At 47.0% G+C, this 18,130-nt stretch overlaps 1 protein-coding gene across 3 annotated transcripts in view; it reads left to right on the top strand.

Moving 5' to 3' along the window:
* Positions 1-18,130, top strand: part of eva1ba (eva-1 homolog Ba (C. elegans)) — a 98,896-nt gene that overhangs the window by 9,391 nt on the left and 71,375 nt on the right. For all 3 annotated transcript variants that reach the window (XM_085962390.1, XM_085962388.1, XM_085962389.1), the window contains exon 2: positions 17,981-18,107. The gene's annotated coding sequence lies outside the window, so the exon portion shown is untranslated. The remainder of the gene's footprint in view (positions 1-17,980; positions 18,108-18,130) is intronic.

Below are 18,130 nucleotides of genomic sequence, written 5' to 3'. Positions count from 1 at the left end.
GATCAGACCTAATGCTTATTAAAAGAGTTAAACTGTAATACTCCGTTGTCCTGCAATTTATTATTTTTATACAAAGTGTGCAAAACAAGACATGGTGTCAGAACAGGGATTTGAAATGGACATCGTTGGAGCTCCCTTCCCTCGAATGGGTTGGGGATCTTTGAACTTACCTGTAGAATGGCGCAAGTTCAAACAACATGTGGAGTTGATTTTCTCGGGTCCGCTGAAAAGCAAAGGGGAGGAAGAAAGATACAGCTACCTACTCCTGTGGATCGAGGAAAAAGGGAGAGACATTTTTAACACATGGTCTCTCACCGCGGATGAAGCAAAGGTACTGAAAAGTTATTTTGACCGTTTTGAATCATATGTGATGCCCAAGACAAATACGATATTCGCTAGGTACAAGTTTCAGGAGAAAGTACAATGAGCTAGTGAGTCGTTTGAACAGTTCGTGACTGAGTTAAAACTGCTGGTAAAAGACTGTGACTATGCAGATAAAGATGAGATGGTCAGAGACCGCATCGTGTTTGGAATACATTCAGCTAAAGTGAGAGAGAAACTTTTGAATGTTGGGTCCGGGCTAACGCTGGACAAAGCTATGGACATAGCTAGATCGCACGAGATAGCCCAAGCACAGTTGAAAACCATAACCGGCACCACGAGCAGCTCGCGTAAACAGACAGTGCATGCAGTTAATAGACACACACCAAAGAACACCGCCCAGAGAGCGTGTTTCAGAACAGAAAGAACAGAGAGAGTTCTAAAAATGAGTGACACAGACATAAAACGCTTCAAAAACTGTGGATACTATGGAAACAAGATGCATGGAGAAAAGGAGCACTGCCCTGCCAAAGGAAGGCAATGTGCTAAATGTAGTAAATGGAACCACTTTGCTAAAGTTTTCAGGACTGTTTTTGGAAAGGCAGTACACACAGTGAGTGACAGCCAAATGCCAGATAGAGCGTCAAATGCAGAGGAACTGTTTATTGATTCTGTGTCACAGAAAAAACAGATTTCAGAGACTGAGCAAGCCTTTGCAGATATTGAGATAGGAAAAAAGGGCACAGAGCTTAAGTTTAAACTAGACACTGGAGCTCAGGTTAATGTAATTCCTCTGAGTGAGTATCACAGCTTGAAGGATGAGTGTGAGCTACAGCCCACCTCATGCAGACTGACCGGCTATGGGGGTGAGCAGCTCATTGTAAAAGGCACAAGCGTGATGAAATGCAAGTACAAAGAAAGTGAGATGATGTTGGACTTTTACATTGTTGACAATCGAGCACCTCCAGTGCTAGGTCTAAAGGGATGTTTAGACATGGACCTCGTCAAGCTAGTGCTATCATTGACAGCACCAGTTGATAAGCAGACAGTCATGGAGGAGTTTGCTGACGTTTTCAAAGGAATCGGACCATTCCCAGGTGAATGCACTATTCACCTTGACCCAGCAGCAACCCCTGTGGTTTGCCCACCGAGAAGGATACCCCTTGCTTTACGTAGTCACCTGAAGGAGGAGCTGCAGAGCATGAAGAATACAGAAATCATCGTCCGGGAAACAGAACCGACAGAGTGGGTCAACGCATTAGTAGTGGTTGAGAAACCACGTACAGGCAAGCTCAGAGTCTGTCTCGACCCCAGAGATTTGAACAAGGCTATCAAACGCCCTCATTACCCTCTGCCAACGCTAGATGACATCACACCCAAGCTAGTGGGAGCACGTTACTTCAGTGTAATGGACGCACGATCAGGATACATAGAAACATAGAAGATAGGAGCAGGAGTAGGCCATTCGGCCCTTCACGCCTGCTCCGCCATTCAACGAGGTCATGGCTGATCATCCAAACCCTAGCACCCGGTCCCTACACCGACAACCATCCCACCCAAGCCCTATACCCATAACCCCACGTATTTAATCCCCCCTAACACTAAGGGCCAATTTTTATCATGGCCAATCAACCTAACCCGCACATCTTTGGACTGTGGGAGGAAACCGGAGCACCCGGAGAAAACCCACGCAAACACAGGGAGAATGTGCAAACTCCACACAGACAGTCACCCGAGGCCAGATTTGAACCCGGGTCCCTGGCGCTGTGAGGCAACAGTGCTAACCACTATGCCACTGTGCTGGACTATCAAGCTCACGGAAGAGTCATCTAAGCTAACAACGTTCAACACACCATTTGGACGCTACCGATTTCTGCGTTTACCATTTGGTCTTATCTCAGCTCAGGATGAATTCCAGCGGAAGATCGATGAAACCTATGAAGGCCTCGACGGAGTAGTCGCAATCGTAGACGACATCCTCATCTATGGCAGGAATAGAGAGAAACATGACAGGAACCTCCGTGCGATGCTATAAAGATCACGGGAGAAAGGTATCCGGCTCAACCCCGAGAAAAGCATAATCGGATCCACCGAGATCAGTTATTTCGGGCATCGCCTCTCAACTGATGGCATTAAGCTGGATCCAGAGAAAATCTCTGCCATCAAGAAGTTGGAGCCGCCAAAGAACCGTGCAGAGCTAGAGACAGTACTAGGCATGGTTAGCTACTTAGCCAAGTTTGCCCCGAGCCTCTCCGAAATCAACGCACCCATGCATCAGTTGCTCAAACAATCCAATGAGTTCCTGTGGGACAAACAACATGGCACAGCATTTCAGAAAATGAAAGACCTAATCACCAGAGAACCAGGACCAGTTCTTGCCTACTTCGACCCCAACAAAGAGCTCAGACTACAAGTGGATGCATCAAAGTACGGACTAGGCGCAGTATTACTGCAAGAAGGAAAGCCCATCGGCTACGCTTCCAGATCTCTCAGAGACAGTGAAATCAACTATGCTCAAATCGAGAAAGAGCTATATGCAATTCTGTTTGGATGTAAGTGTTTCCACCAGTACGCCTATGGCCGACAAGTCATTGTGGAATGCGACCACAAGCCCCTCGAGTCAATCATGAGGAAACCACTAGCTGCAGCCCCACCAAGGCTACAAAAATGATCCTTCAGCTACAGTAGTACGACTTCACAATCATTCACCGTCCAGGCAAAGACATTCCTGTCGCAGACACGCTCTCCAGAAAGTCTCTTAGCTACCAGGACAGCAGCCTCAGTGAAGGCATGGATGTGCAGGTGCACATGGTGTACAACAGCTTACCCGTGAGTGACTCAAAACTGAAGGAGATCTGAGCAGCAACAGAGAAAGATGCACAACTCACACTGCTGAGCAAAGTCATACATGAAGGATAGCCTGAGGAAAGGAGGAAATGCCCTTAGAGCATATCTGAATTCTGGAACCACAGAGACGAACTGTCACAAATCAACAGAATCGTCTTCAAAGGGGAGAAAATCATAATTCCTACCAGTCTCAGAGAAGAGATGTTGACAAAAATTCATGCTGGACATATGGGCATGGAAAAATGCAAACAAAGAGCACGTGGCATTATGTTTTGGCCCGGAGTGTGCAAACACATTGAGGACATTGTCGGAAAATGTTCCATTTGTCTAGAACGTCGCCCATCAAATGTCAAAGAGCCCATGATACCTCACCGTATCCCAGACAGGCCCTGGCAGGTCGTGGCAACGGATCTGTTCACATGGAACAACGAGGACTACATAGTGACTGTTGATTACTACAGCAGATTTTTTGAACTGGACAAGCTTCACAGCACTACATCTGCAGCTGTGATCCACAAGCTAAAGACAGCCTTTGCCAGGCATGGCATTGTAGAGACTTTAGTCTCAGACAATGGCCCCTAATACAAATCAAAAGAGTTTGGGTCGTTTGCCAAGGCATGGGATTTCACACATGTCACATCAAGCCCACATTACCCTCAAAGTAATGGCCTTGCTGAAAAAACTGTCCAGATTGCAAAAACACTCATGGACAAAACCAAAGCGGCCAAAAGAGAGTACCGCAACACTCCGGTTGACAACTTCACGTCACCAGCACAGCTGTTGATGAGCCACAGACTTCGCTCAATCCTTCCAAGCACTAACCAGCAGCTGCAGCCAGAGGTCATCAGCTGTAAGCAAGTGCATGCAAAACGTGTACAGAGACAGCAACACCAAAAGAGATACTATGACAGGTCAGCTAGACTACTGCCGCCGTTGCACAATGGAGAATCCATCAGAATCCAGGAGCAAGACTACTGGAAGCGATCGTATCACCTCCGCACCCCAGAAGGACAGGTGTACCGCCGCAATCGCAGGCACCTCCTGAACACCAAGGAACAACACCGTCATTCCGACGAGAGGATCAGTTCAACAGAGTGTGATGAACAGAGCAATACACAAAACACATCATACTTACCTGAACCTGAATTGTTGACCGATTCAGGAGCATGCTCAGCTCCATACCACACAAGGTCAGGACGAGAGGTCAAGCCTAGAGTTATCCTTGACTTGTGAACTGTCAAAGTGTGTAGGCGGATCACTGCCCTAAAAAAAACTGTACATCGTTATTGAAACTTTGAGATGTTTTCAGTGCTAGTTAAATGCTGAGTTTACTGATATGTTTATGCTACTGAGAACATTATGTAGAAGAAAGGTTTAAAAGTAATGCATAACATTTTTCTTTTAAAAGAAAGGGGATGTAACATTTGCATATTGAATTATCATTGGCCCGCAGCCATCTGTAAGGAATACCTATTATATTCACATGTGATCACATGCTGAGTTGTCATTGGCCTGCAGGCATCTGTAAGGACTACTATTGCTTAGAAGACCCAGGCTAGGGGTCCTAACGCCATGTTTTTCCCCCTGGAGCTGTATGAGTAAGATCAGACCTAATGTTTATTAAAAGAGTTAAACTGTAATACTCCGTTGTCCTGCAATTTATTATTTTTATACAAAGTGTGCAAAACAAGACACTCCCCTCTGGTTCTTTTGCGAATTATTTTAAATATGTGGCCTTTGGTTACCAACTGTCGCACCGGTGGAAACAATTTCTCCTTATTTACTCTACCAAAACCATTTTTGAATTTGAACATGATTTTGAACACCTCTATTAAATCTCTTGTTAACCTTCTCTGCTCGAAGGAGAACAACCCTCAGCTTCTCCAGTCTCTCCACATAACTGAACTCCCTCATCCCTGGTGTCATCCTGGTAAATCTCCTTTACCTTATCCAAGGTCTTGACATCCTCCCTAAAGTGTGGTGCCCAGAATTGGACACAATACTCCAGCTGAGGCCTAACCAGTGCTTTATAAAGGTTTAGCACAACTTCCTTGCTTTTGTACTCTATTAATAAAACCAAGGATCCCATATGCTTCTTTTAACAGCCTTCTCAACTTGTCCTGCCACCTCCAAATTAAATAGTAGGACACTGAGTAGTGTAGAGGAACAAAGGGACCTTGGAGTGCATGTCCACAGATCCCTGAAGGTAAAAGGCCAAGTAGATAAGGTGGTTAAGAAGGCATACGGAATGCTTGCCTTTATTAGCCGTGGCATGGAATACAAGAGCAGGGGGGGTTATGCTTCAACTGTATAAAACACTAGTTAGGCCTCAGTTGGAGTACTGCATGCAGTTCTGGTCACCACATTACAGGAAAGATGTGATTGCACTGGAGAGGGTTCAGAGGAGATTTATAAGGATGTTGCTGGGAGTAGAGAATCTTAGTTACGAGTAAAGACTGGATAGGCTGGGTCTGTTTTCCTTGGAACAGAGGATGCTGAGGGGAGACCTTTATTGAGGTGTATAAAATTATGAGAGGCAAAGATAAAGTGGATAGAAAGGACATATTTCCGTTAGCAGAGGGGTCAACAACCAGGGGGCACAGATTTAAAGTAATGGGGGAAGGTTTAGAGGGGACTTGAGGGGAAATTTCTTCACCCAGAGGGTTGTGGGGGTCTGGAACTCACTGCCTGAAAGCACAGGCGTCGACCACGGGCAACCGCCCAGTCATCCAGCGGAGATTTGAGCATCGCAGGGGAAGCTGTCGAGAGCCAGGCTTGGCTTTCCAGTCATGGTGGTCCAGCAAAACGGGCTGGCAACAGGTACTGCGCAGACCCTTCCCGGACAGCGACGGGCTAGAGCCCGACCGAGGGGCACAGAAAAAGGCCGAGCAGCATCGACGGGGGAGAGAGAGAGGGCAGAGCGCACAGGGCGCAGCCAGTGTTCAGGACCGAGCGGCGTCAATGGGGGAGAGAGGCGAGAGAGAGCAGAGCGCAGCCGGTGTTCAAGGGCCGAGCAGCGTCAACAGGGGAGAGAGGCGCGCAGGAAAACGCGCAGAGCGCAGCTGGTGTTCAAGGGCCGAGCAGCGTCAACGGAGGAGAGAGGCGCGCAGGAAAACGCGAGGCGCTGCCATTGCCACAAGGACCGCAGAGAGCGGCGTTGGCAGCAGCACAGGAGCAGCGCACGAAACCCACAGGGTGTCGCCATTTGCCACGACGACCGCCGAGAGCGCCGAGACGCCATTTTAAGCCGCAGCGGGGAAGAAAGGAAAGCGCGGGAGACGCCATTTTAAGCCGCAGCGGGGAAGAAAGGAAAGCGCGGGAGACACCATTTTAAGCCAGTCTAACCACACCCAAAAATGCCGAAGAGTGGCAGTATCACAGCGTTTGACAATAAAGTCGAAGATTGGACGACATATGTCGAACGCATAGATGTATACTGCAAGGCGAATGAAGTGCCAGATGACAAGAAAGCACTGGTATTGTTGAATTCAATGGGTGCAAAAACGTATGGCTTACTTGCAGTCTTGTTGTCTGATTATTGAAGGACACAACATTAAGATACACGGACATAACAGGAACCCTAACCACATTTAAAAAGTACCTGGATGTGCACTTGGGGTGCTCTAACCTGCAGGGCTACGGACCAAGTGCAGGGAAGTGGGATTAGGCTGGATAGCTCTTTGTTGGCCGGCGCGGACACGATGGGCCGAAATGGCCTCCTTCCGTGCTGTAACTTTCTATGATTTCTTTGAAAGATTTATGTACCTACATCCCCAGGTATCCCTGTTCCTGCACCCCTTTTAAAATTGTACCACTTCTATCCACTTAGGGATTATTTTGCATTAAAGGCGTGATATAAAATGCACGTTGTTGTGAGAGTGCAGTCCTGGCTGGGTCTGATTGTTCTCTTTTTTGTGGTGTTTGGAGCTTACTTGGCACCACCTGTTCAAGAGCTTGATAACTCATGGGGAGAGAAACCCTTATGAACAGAAACTCTACTTAATCACAACTTACAGCTACAGAGCGAAAGTGTTTAAGCATGTGACCTGTTGGCATCTTAAATCAGGACTGTCAGAAGTAGCCTTGTGTTTGCATGCCTATTGATGGTCCACATTCCGTGTATGTGCTTGTTCCTCGTTGATTTATTTGACTCCTCAAAGAGCCTGTGGTGCGTGTGTCGGGATGGTGCACCTCTTCTCTGGGGAATTCAATAGCTGAGCTTCAAACTGAAAATCACAAGCTCGCCTGCGTCCAGTGTTTGTCTCCTCTGTTAAAGGCTCCAGTCATGTTTGGTTTCTCATTCCAATGTGTTCCAGTATTATGCAAGGAAGAAAATATATTTCCCCTCAATGCACATCACAGACCGCAGGGTAAGTGTGTTGCTGTGAGAGGCGAATTTGAGAGAGGAAGAAATAGCTCTGCTCCAAGACCTCCAGAGACCTGAGCATAAAATCAAGACTGACACTCCAATGCAGTACTGAGGGAGTGCTGCACTGTTGGAGCTGCCGTCTTTCAGGTGGAAAGTTAAATTGAGGCCCCATCTTCCCTCGTAAAGGATCCCGTTGCATTATAACAACAACAACTTGTATTTATATAGCGCCTTTATCATAGTAAAACGTCCCAAGGCGCTTCACAGGAGTATTATAAGACAAAAAATTTGACACTGAGCCACATAAGGAGAAATTAGGGCAGGTGACCAAATGCTTGGTCAAAGAGGTAGGTTTTAAGGAGCGTCTTAAAGGAGGAAAGAGAGGAAGCGAGGCGGAGAGGTTTAGGCAGGGAATTCCAGAGCTTAGGGCCTAGGCAACAGAAGGCATGGCCACCAAAAGCTGAGCGATATATAATCAGGGATGCTCAAGAGGGCAGAATTAGAGGAGTGTAGATATCTCGGGGGTGGGGAGTTGTGGGGCTGAAGGAGATTAGAGATAGGGATTATTTCAAAAAGAGAAGGGGCAATCTCCTTGGCGTCCTGGCCAATATTTATTCCTCAACCAACACCTAAAAACACAGATTATCCAGCCATTATCACATTGCTGTTTTTTGTTAAAGTTCCTGGTTTTTCTTTGGGGGCCCAGGCCATGATCCTGGTGGTCCTGACAGCTGCCATTTGACGGCATTGTAGTGTCCGCGTATAAATAACACACGGACTGCAGGAGAACGGTAATAACAGGTGTTTACTGAACAGAGGGTATGCTGGAAATAACTGTACAAATTACTACACGGTGTTATATACAGGTGTGGTCACTACTGGTACTGCAGTATACAGAGGCTGTAAAAGATAGTTCCTCTCTTAAAGGTACATACATTACAATTCCTCCCCTTTTAGATAAACAGTACATAACATTCATTTAACAATTAAATAATAATTAATTACAATTACAATTTTCTTTGTACTATATACATCAGCTGAAAGTAATCATTTATAAATTCAGTCTTTGAGGAGGCTTCCTGATCCTGTCTGGATAGCGCCTTTCTCGAGTATCCTGTTCTTGCGGCGGAGTCGATTCTGGCTCATTGCCATTGGTTGGTTCGTCAGCTTCCAATACCACTGATTCTGAGGTAGACGCAATCTGTACTTCGGGTTCATCACCAGGTGCGTATGATCGTGCCATGGGTTTGACTTGTTCCTGTGACTCTAGAATCTGGTCAGCATGGCGTCTCACAATGCTCTCTCCAACGTCCACTGTGTACATTAGTGGTCCCTGCCGTGTGCATATCGTTCCTGGCTGCCATTTTTCTGTTCGGTAGTCGCGGGCCAAGACTGGTTGCCCTATCTTGAAGCTCCTGGTTGGCTTCTCATTGATCTGCTGGAATTGCTTATTCTCAACATCTCATCTTATGTTTGGTTTGAGCAAATCCAGGCGACATCTTAACCTTCGGTTAAAGAACATCATGGCTGGAGCTTGGTTGGTGACTGCATGTGTCGCATTCCGGTAAGCAAACAAGAAATTATCCACCTTGTGTTGCAGTGGTATGTTGTCGTTATACATCGCCTTTATTGCTTTTTTAAAGGTTTGAACAAACCTCTCAGCCAATCCATTTGTGGCTGGATGATATGGGGCGGATGTGTAATGCTTTACCCCATTATTCCTCAAAAACTTCCGGAAATCCTCAGACACAAACTGTGGTCCATTGTCGGAGCAAATCTGTTCTGGCAAGCCATTCCTGGTGAAGATGGTCCGTAGGACTGCAATAGTTTTCTCCGTGGTGGTGGAGGACATTTTGATGACCTCTGGCCATTTCGAATGTGCATCCATGGCGATTAAAAACATTGAGTCCATAAATGGACCAGCAAAATCAATGTGTACGCGTTGCCATGGAAATGAGGGCCACTCCCATGGGTGTAGCGGGGCCTGTGGTGGAGCGTTTTGGACTTTCTGGCATCCTGTGCAGCTCTTGGTCATTTCCTCAATTTCTTTATCGTTTCCCGGCCACCACACAAACGCCCTGGCTAGGCTCTTCATTTTTACCCATCCCAGATGACCCTCATGAAGCTCATTGAGCACTCTATCTCTCAACTTGGGTGGAATTACCACTCGGGATCCACACATCAAGGTCCCCCGGCACACTGACAGCTGTTCTCTCCTTGACGAGAATGCTGGCAACAGTGAGTCGCCATGTGCTGGCCATCCCTTCACCGTCAAATCATAGACCCGAGAGAGTGTCGGGTCATTTCGGGTTTCCTTCTCTATACTTGAGCTTGTAACAGGTAGACATTCGACTATGGTCGCATGGAATATCTCAACAGGGTCCACTGCAGGTGCTTCCTCCACCGTAGGCAGCAGCAGGCGCGACAGCCCATCAGCGTTTCCATGCTGTTTCGTGCCCTTATACTCTATTTCGTATTGATGTGCCCCTAGAAAAAGGGACCATCTTTGCAGCCGTTACGCCGTCATCACCGGAACGCCCTTCTTTGGGTTAAAAATGGAGACAAGAGGCTGGTGATCAGTCAGTAAGGTGAATTTCTGCCCGTGCAGATAGTGATTGAACTTCTTCACCCCCCACACCAGGCTGAGGACCTCCCTGTCAATCTGGGCGTAGTTACGCTCGGCTGAGGTTAACGAGCGTGATGCAAAGGCTATTGGCCTCTCTGAACCGTCAAGGAATTTGTGCGACAGCACCGCTCCACTGCCATAGGGAGACGCAACACATGCCAACCGAATCGGTAGTGTTGGATTGTAGTGGGCCAATACTTCTTTTGAAGTGATTAGGCATTTACATTTCTGAAAGGCACTCCATTTCCATGCTACTCCAGTTTGCAGCAGGGCGTTCAGTGGGTGCAGAATTGTAGACAAATTTGGCAAGAACTTATGGTAGTAGTTCAGCAACCCGAGGAACGACCTCAGTTGCGACACATTTTCCGGTGCTGGAGCCTTGACTACTGCCTCAATCTTGTCTGGGGACTTATGTAACCCCTCTTCATCAATCACGTGGCCACAATACGAGATTTGTTTCCTGAAAAACTCGCATTTGGGGTGGTTGGCTCGTAGCCCATATTCTTGTAATCTAGTGAGCACCTGCTCCAGGTTGGCAAGGTGTTCACTGTCATTTTCGCCCGTAACCAGGATGTCGTCCAAATAACACTGGGTCCCCGGGATCCCTTGCAGGACTTGTTCCATCACCCTCTGCCAAATAGCCGGAGCTGATGCTACCCCGAATACCAGTCGGTTGTACTGGTAAAGACCTTTGTGAGTGTTTATCATGAGGTATTTTCTAGATGCTTCTTCTACCTCCATTTGTAGATACGCTTGGGCCAGATCAATCTTCGTAAAACGTTTCCCTCCAGATAGTGAGGCGAAAATATCTTCTATCCGCGGAAGTGGATATTGTACTGTGTGAAGGACTGGGTTCACAGTTACCTTAAAGTCCCCACAGTTGCGAACATTCTTCGGCTCCCCAGGCGTGCTGCTCAATGATTTCTTCATTACAGGAACGATGGGTGTGGCCCACTTGCTCCAGTCCACCTTGGACAGCACACCCGAATGCTCCAGACTCTCCAGCTCTGCTTCGACGGCTGGGCGGATCGCATACGGTACCGGTCTGGCCTTAAAAAATTTGGGGTTTGCGTTATCTTCAATTTTTATCATTGCCGTTACGCCTTTTAGAGTCCCAAGTCCTTGCTGGAGCACTTCTTTCGCTTCAGTTAGAATTTTTGACAGTCATCCAGGTGTGACCTCATCATCCTTTTTGTCAGCCACAGTTAGCGCCTGAATGGAATGCCAATCCAATTGTATTTTTCGGATCCATTCATGTCCCAATAATGGTGGTCCTCCATCTTGTAGTATATATAGATACAGTTTCTGTGTTTCCTTGCCGTTGTATTTAATGGGCACCCTTATTTTTCCTCTGGGGTAGACTTTTTGCCCCGTATATGTCTTCAAGACAATAGACGTGTCCTTCAAGGGTATGTGTGAGAATAGCCGCTCGTAGTCTCATCGATTCATGACTGTTAGGGCTGATCCTGTGTCCAATTCCATCTTTACTTGGGACCCTGCTATCATGAGGGTGACCCAAATGGTTCGGTGATCCTCCTTTGCGATCACGTTGTGTAACTTTAGACAACTTAGTCTCCTGCTCCCGGAGTCATTATCACTCTTCTGATCTTCTGAACTACTGTCCATCATCTTTTGTACTTTCTTGTACTTTTCCTTAGTAGCTCTTTTAGTGTTGGTTTTCTTTCCTGACCTGCAGACTCGTGCTATGTGTCCCACTTTTCCACATTGCCTGCATACTTTGTCCTTAAATCAGCAATCCTTCTGATCATGGGTTGTTCTGCCACAGCGATAGCACTTTTCTGCTCATATGCCATTTCATTGGTGCTATATTCTTGCGCTTTCTGTTGTATTTCTGCAGCTCCCCGTGCTGCTGCTTCGTAGGATACTGCAACGCTGAAAGCCTTTTCTATCGTAAGGTCCTTTTCCGAAAGTAGTCGTTTCTGGGTTCCTTCACTCTGGAGCCCGCAGACAAACTTATCCCTTAAGGTATCTGCCAGTCCTGCTCCGAACTGGCAGTGTTTCGATAACTTGCGTAGTTCCGTAAGATAGTCAGCATTACTTTCGTCTTTGTGCTGGTTTCTTTTATGGAACTTGAATCTTTCTGCTATCAGCAGCAGTGTAGGGTTTAGATGTTCCTGTAAGATATTGACAATCTCTTCAAAGCTTTTCTCCATTGGTTTAGCTGGGGTAATTAAATTCCGCAATAGGCCCTACGTTTTCGCGTCCATCAAATTCAATAATACCGACGCCTTCTTTTCATCGGCCACCTCATTTGCCTTGCAGTACACTTCAATTCTTTCCACATACGTGGTCCAGTCTTCTATTTTGTTGTCGAAAGCAGTGATGCTGCCGCTCTTTGGCATCTTGGGTGGTTTAAAATGGCGCCTCCCGCGCTTTTCCTTCTTCTCCAATGGATTAAAATGGCACCTCCCGCGCTTTTCCTTCTTCCCCCGCTGCTGCCAACGCTGCTCCTAGCGTTCTAAATAGTAATGGCGGCGCCTCGCGGCTTTCTGCGCGTCTCTCTTTTGTTAATTAATTTTCTTAGTTTTATTCTTCTTCGACGCTGTCCACTGCGCATCTCTTTTCCTTCCCCCTTTTTTATTTTCTTTAACGCTGCCCGGCTCTTGAGCACCGGCCGCGCCCTGTGCGCTCCATCCTCTCTCTTTTTCTTCCCGACAACGCCGCTCGATCGAGCTCTAGCCCGCCGCAGTCCGGGAAGGGTCAGCGCACTACCTGCTACCAGCCCGATTTGCTGGAACACCTTGACTGGAGAACCAAGCCCAGCTCTCCACAGCCTCCCCTGCGATTCTCTGAACTCCGATGGATCACTGGGCGGTTGCCCGCGGTCGACGCCCGTTGCTCTGGCTTCGACCTCCAAGAAGCTTCTTTTCAGGGATGGACCCCCGTGAGGTGATGCAGTACTGCAGGTGAGTTCGAACCTGCTCGTCGCCACTGTAGTGTCCGCGTATAAATAACACACGGACTGCAGGAGAACGGTAATAACAGGTGTTTACTGAACAGAGGGTATGCTGGAACTAACTGTACAAATTACTACACGGTGTTATATACAGGTGTGGTCACTACTGGTACTGCAGTATACAGGGGCTGTAAAAGATAGTTCCTCTCTTAAAGGTACATACATTACAGGCATGGTATTCTGGGACTGACCAGGTGTGCCACCACTGACCTTACGCTGGGGGTCTCACTGAGGACTAGGAAAGCTGGAACGCCCGACATGGGTAGTCCCCAGCCGTGTCCCTGGCCACACCACATCTTACGCCGATGTCCATGCTGGGGTAAGGCAGAAGCTCCACTCTCAACAGGCCAATCGGTAACTCTGACTGAAGGTCAGGACCCAGAGTATCAGGGCTGTGGCCTAACTCGTGACCCTTCTGGTGGCCTCCCGCCACAGTCATGCTGGAGTGTGCCAGGAGGGTACCTAGGCTGTGATGGCCCACTTGGTCAAATATCCATCAGCTTTCGTCAAGGCACAGGTATGAAGAATGGCCACTTTTTTTTATTCGTTCATGGGATGTGGGCATCGCTGGCAAGGCCAGCATTTACTGCCTATCCCTAATTGCCCTTGAGAAGGTGGTGGTGAGCCGCCTTCTTGAATCGCTGCAGTCCGTGTGGTGAAGTTACTCCCACAGTGCTGTTAGGGAGGGAGTTCCAGATTTTGACCCAGTGACGATGAAGGAACGGCGATATACTTCCAAGTCAGGATGGGGTGTGACTTGGAGGGGAACTTGGAGGTGGTGGTGTTCCCATGCGCCTGCTGCCCTTGTCCTTCTAGGTGGAAGAGGTCGCGGGTTTGGGAGGTGCTGCCAAAGAAACCTTGGCGAGTTGTTGCAGTGCATCTTGTAGATGGTACACACTGCAGCCACGGATTTCTAAGACATTAGTTGTCTCTGAAAACCTAGAAAACCAGATACCAGCAGAAGCAAAAAAGAGAAAAAATAAGAAAATTGTACAGCTATTTACAATTCAATAATAAATTGTGATTAGTGTAAAACTTATCTCGGGTGCAAGACACTCTCCTGTTCAATAAAAATGCTTTGAAACCACTCCAAACCTTTTTGTTTCTGTTTTTATCAAGACCATTTGGAAGCTTCGTGTCGTGGAGTAATGTTCAAAAACTCCTGTCACTGAATCTTTAGCCTGCAGTAGTGACTTTCTAAAGCTGGAGTTAGCTCTCTACATTGCAGCTCTTTGATCTCCCGATAAAGTGTGTCTATGCCCCATGATGTGGTGGTGTACAATCTCCTATGGGAAGAACCAAACTGAGTGAAGCCAATTCTTGTCAAATTGTGCTGTGACGTTCAGGGTGAATTCCACACAGGAATACTGAGGGGAGTGGTGTTGGAACGCGCCCAAGAAGAACGGATTTGGAAATGACCTTTCACCAAATTATTTTTGGCGGCTTTCCGGCATGATGCGGAGACAATGAGGTGGAAGTGTACGAAAGATCCAAATCAGGATCTAACTGTAACAGCCAAATGGAGAAGGAAGGCTGGTCTGAGATAATCCAGAGGTCAAAGAGTGGAACTGTAGAGAGCTAACTCCAGCTTTAGAAAGTCACTACTACAGGCTGGTGATTCAGTGGCAGGAGTTACTGGCCATTGCTGTATGACACAAAACTTCCAAATGGTCGTGACAAAAACAGAAACAAAAGGGTTTGGAGATAGGTTTTAAACACGGTTAAATCATCCCTCACAGTCTATGATCTTTTCTCAACCTGGCAATGTATTGTTGCCCTTTGGTTAACATCTAGACTACTAAGTGCCAATCACTATATGCCTGGATATCCTATTCAGAATGTACGGTGTCCGATAGCGTGTACGGCATCCGATACCTCTCATTCTGCACCTGATCACTTTCTATCGCAGTCTTCTTCATGTGGGTATGTTTTCTCTCTTTCCCTCCGATCCTTCTTATAAGCTGTTCATCGGTAATGGGCAAGAGCTTGCTGCAGCAGGACGCCGTTAGTTAGACTTGCCCCTGCATCCTTCAGCTCAAAAAAAATGTTGTCCACAAAGTTGCTGAAAGTGCGAGCTGATAACGGCACAGCGAGGGTAACAGGGCATCTGGGACCTGAGTGAGCAGGGAAGACCAAATGCAGATTGGGTGACCGCTTTGCGGAACACCTCCGTTTAGTCCGTAAGGGTGACCCCGAGCTTCCGGTCGCCTGTCATTTTAATTCACTGCCCCTTTCCCACTCGGACCTCACCGTCCTTGGCCTCTTGTATTGTTCCACGGAAGCTCAACGTAAACTCGAGGACAGCACCTCATCTTCCGATTAGGCACTCTGCAGCCTTCCGGACTCAATATCGAGTTCAACAATTTCAGATCATAACCTCGGCCCCTATTTCATTTTTTCTTGTAATTTTTCCACTCCTTTTCCCCCCCCTTTCCTTTTGTTTCTCTCTCACACCTGGCAGCTATCTCTTGCCCAGCCAGTACACTTTACACCTAATCTCAGCCTATTACCATCTCGTCTAGTTTCTAATCTCTTTTACTTCTTTTGTTTCTTTTATTCTTTTGTCCGATCGCAGTCTTGCCTCCGATCTATTTTCTTTTCTTTCCAGTTTTGAAGAAGGGTTCGACCCGAAACGTCAACTCAAATTTCTCTCCACGGATGTTGCCTGACCTGCTGAGTTTTTCCAGCATTTTCTGTTGTTATTTAGGGTATCTCCTTAACCAATCACATTTAAGAACTGGGAAATAAACAGCAAAAGGACTGAGAGGGAGAGTGAATTAGAGTGGGTGAATTCAATGTACAGAAAGAGAGAAAGATTGGATTAAGAGAGAGAGAAAGAGACAAAGGAAAGGTAAGAAAAAAATGTAAAAATTTTAAAATGACATTCTTATAATCTCCAACAGTTCACAACCTGAAGGAATGAGACTCCACACGTGCAATAGTTAAAATTACCAGTGCCAGAGAGACTGATTGGCAGTAATTAACACTTACCACGTTGTTAAAAGGGTACTTGCGCTTATAATGACTAGACCTAGATATCTGTGGTGAGCTTAGTTTGTATCTACTACGCAAATACAGCAACTTTACGAGATTTAATATTGGCCCAGAAATTCGGGTCGGAGGCTTCCCGCGGGTACAAGCCTCCGACTTGCACTTACCTAGCGCGCCGGCCGTTGTGCTGTGGGCCCGCATGGGATTCCAATCCTGGGCCTCCTCCAACTGCCGGCGCGCAGTGCTTGCGTATCCCAGGGGCGCCGTTAGTTCGAAGCATCCCCTGGGATCACGTGGGCCATGGAGAGCCAATGGTAGCAGGGAATCTGTATTCATAGATTTGACAGGAAGACCTGTCAAATCTTTGAACACAATCCAGCCCCAAAACATCACTAAAACTTCAAATAATTTTTTTTTTTTAAATCACATTTTTAAAATAACTATAAATTACATAAAATAACTATTTTAAACAATAATTTAAATTTTTGAAAAAATTAATTACAGTTTCTAATGGGGCTAAAAATAAACTTACCTTTCTTTAAAGTATTTAAAAATAATAAACCTGTGGAAAAAATGTTTTGATTTTACTTAATTCACCACTTACCTTGTTAAAAGCAGGCCTTGCGACTGCTTTTTAGAAGCGTAGCTCCTGGAGACTTACCCTCCCGGAGAAAGCTGCAAAAAAACGGAAGTTCCAGGCGTACGCGCTGCCTCTCCGGCGCATGCGTTCGACCCGTGAACCCCTTCCTTTAAGGGAACGGAAGTTCCGGTTTCCCGTGCATGTGCAGTGCATGCACGAAAACGGCACTTTCGTTGGGCCTACTCGCAAGTACCCGGCACGTACTCACCCGTGGGGACCCGAAGTTCTGGCCCATTAATGTATGCAAACAACGGAGCGGTGCAACTCCGACAGAGACTTTTGGATATTCGTATTTAACCGCGCATCCGCCACTCGCCTGAGATCGCTGCACCATTTCCTCATAAATGACGGCGAGCGCTGTTAGCCTCACCGTTATCTTGACAGCAAAATCTGGCCCAATATCTTCACGTTCTGATGAAGGGCTGTGCCCAAAACAGTAACATTTTCCCCTCTTTACAGACGCTGCCTGACGTGCTGAGTGTTCCCCGCGTTTTCTGGCTTTGTTTTAAACACAGCTAATGCTCCCTGTGCTCTGTCTCCACATCACCTCATCCACAAACCCCACCGTTCTGACATGATTCCATTCCCCACAGCAGCACCGGTCTCAGTGAGACAGTCAGTTAATTGCTGCCAAAATAGGGCATTTTTTTTGTGTGTGTTGTGTGTTGTGGAGCCGTGCCCACTAGGAGATGTCTTGAATCTCCCCAAACTCTCCGCATATAGCCAGAAGAAAGGAGACTTTCATCCCATCAGTCCAGGCTCAATTCAAACCCAGGTTGTAGAGGTTGAAAGGACAGTCAGATTAATAAAATTTTATAAGACAGTAATCCGCACTGATATTCAATTAAACATCACTTGGGGAAAACTGCATAAAAGTTTGGCACCTTTAGGGAAAATGTCTAGCTGAAACCCAGTATTCACACAGAGCTGCAGTTAGTAACAGTTCTACACAAAGAGAATCTCCTACTTTCCCACCTCCTCTGTGACTTCACCCCCTCCTCCTTCGTGAAACGCCAAGTAACTACAAAATGTTGCTGTGGGTTTAAATAGACGTAATTACACCCAGTGCAGTTCTTTGGCTGTGCTTGGGAGACTATTAAATAAGCCATACTGAGAGCTCAGGGGTATAACACACCAGCCCCCTTGGCAAGTATTTCCTGTTGCTGCTGCCTTAATGCTAACCAGATCGTTTCTTTTCCCACTTCCCAGCCAAAGAACTCCTGTCAACTGATTCCACCCCCACAGACCCCAGCCCTGCCCTGCCGAGGCTGTAGGCGCTGAGCAGTGAGGACAGGGTGAGGAGAGAGGAGAGGCTCCGGCGGAAGCTGCAGTCTCGGTAAGTGTTTGTGTCCTTTTTTG

The sequence above is a fragment of the Somniosus microcephalus genome, chromosome 20, assembly GCF_052327205.1.
Source record: "Somniosus microcephalus isolate GS21.2 chromosome 20, FLI_Smic_1.0, whole genome shotgun sequence".
Lineage (NCBI taxonomy): Eukaryota > Metazoa > Chordata > Chondrichthyes > Squaliformes > Somniosidae > Somniosus > Somniosus microcephalus.
The sequence above is the reverse complement of the archived record's forward strand: the minus strand, read 5'-3'. Positions and strand labels throughout refer to the sequence as shown.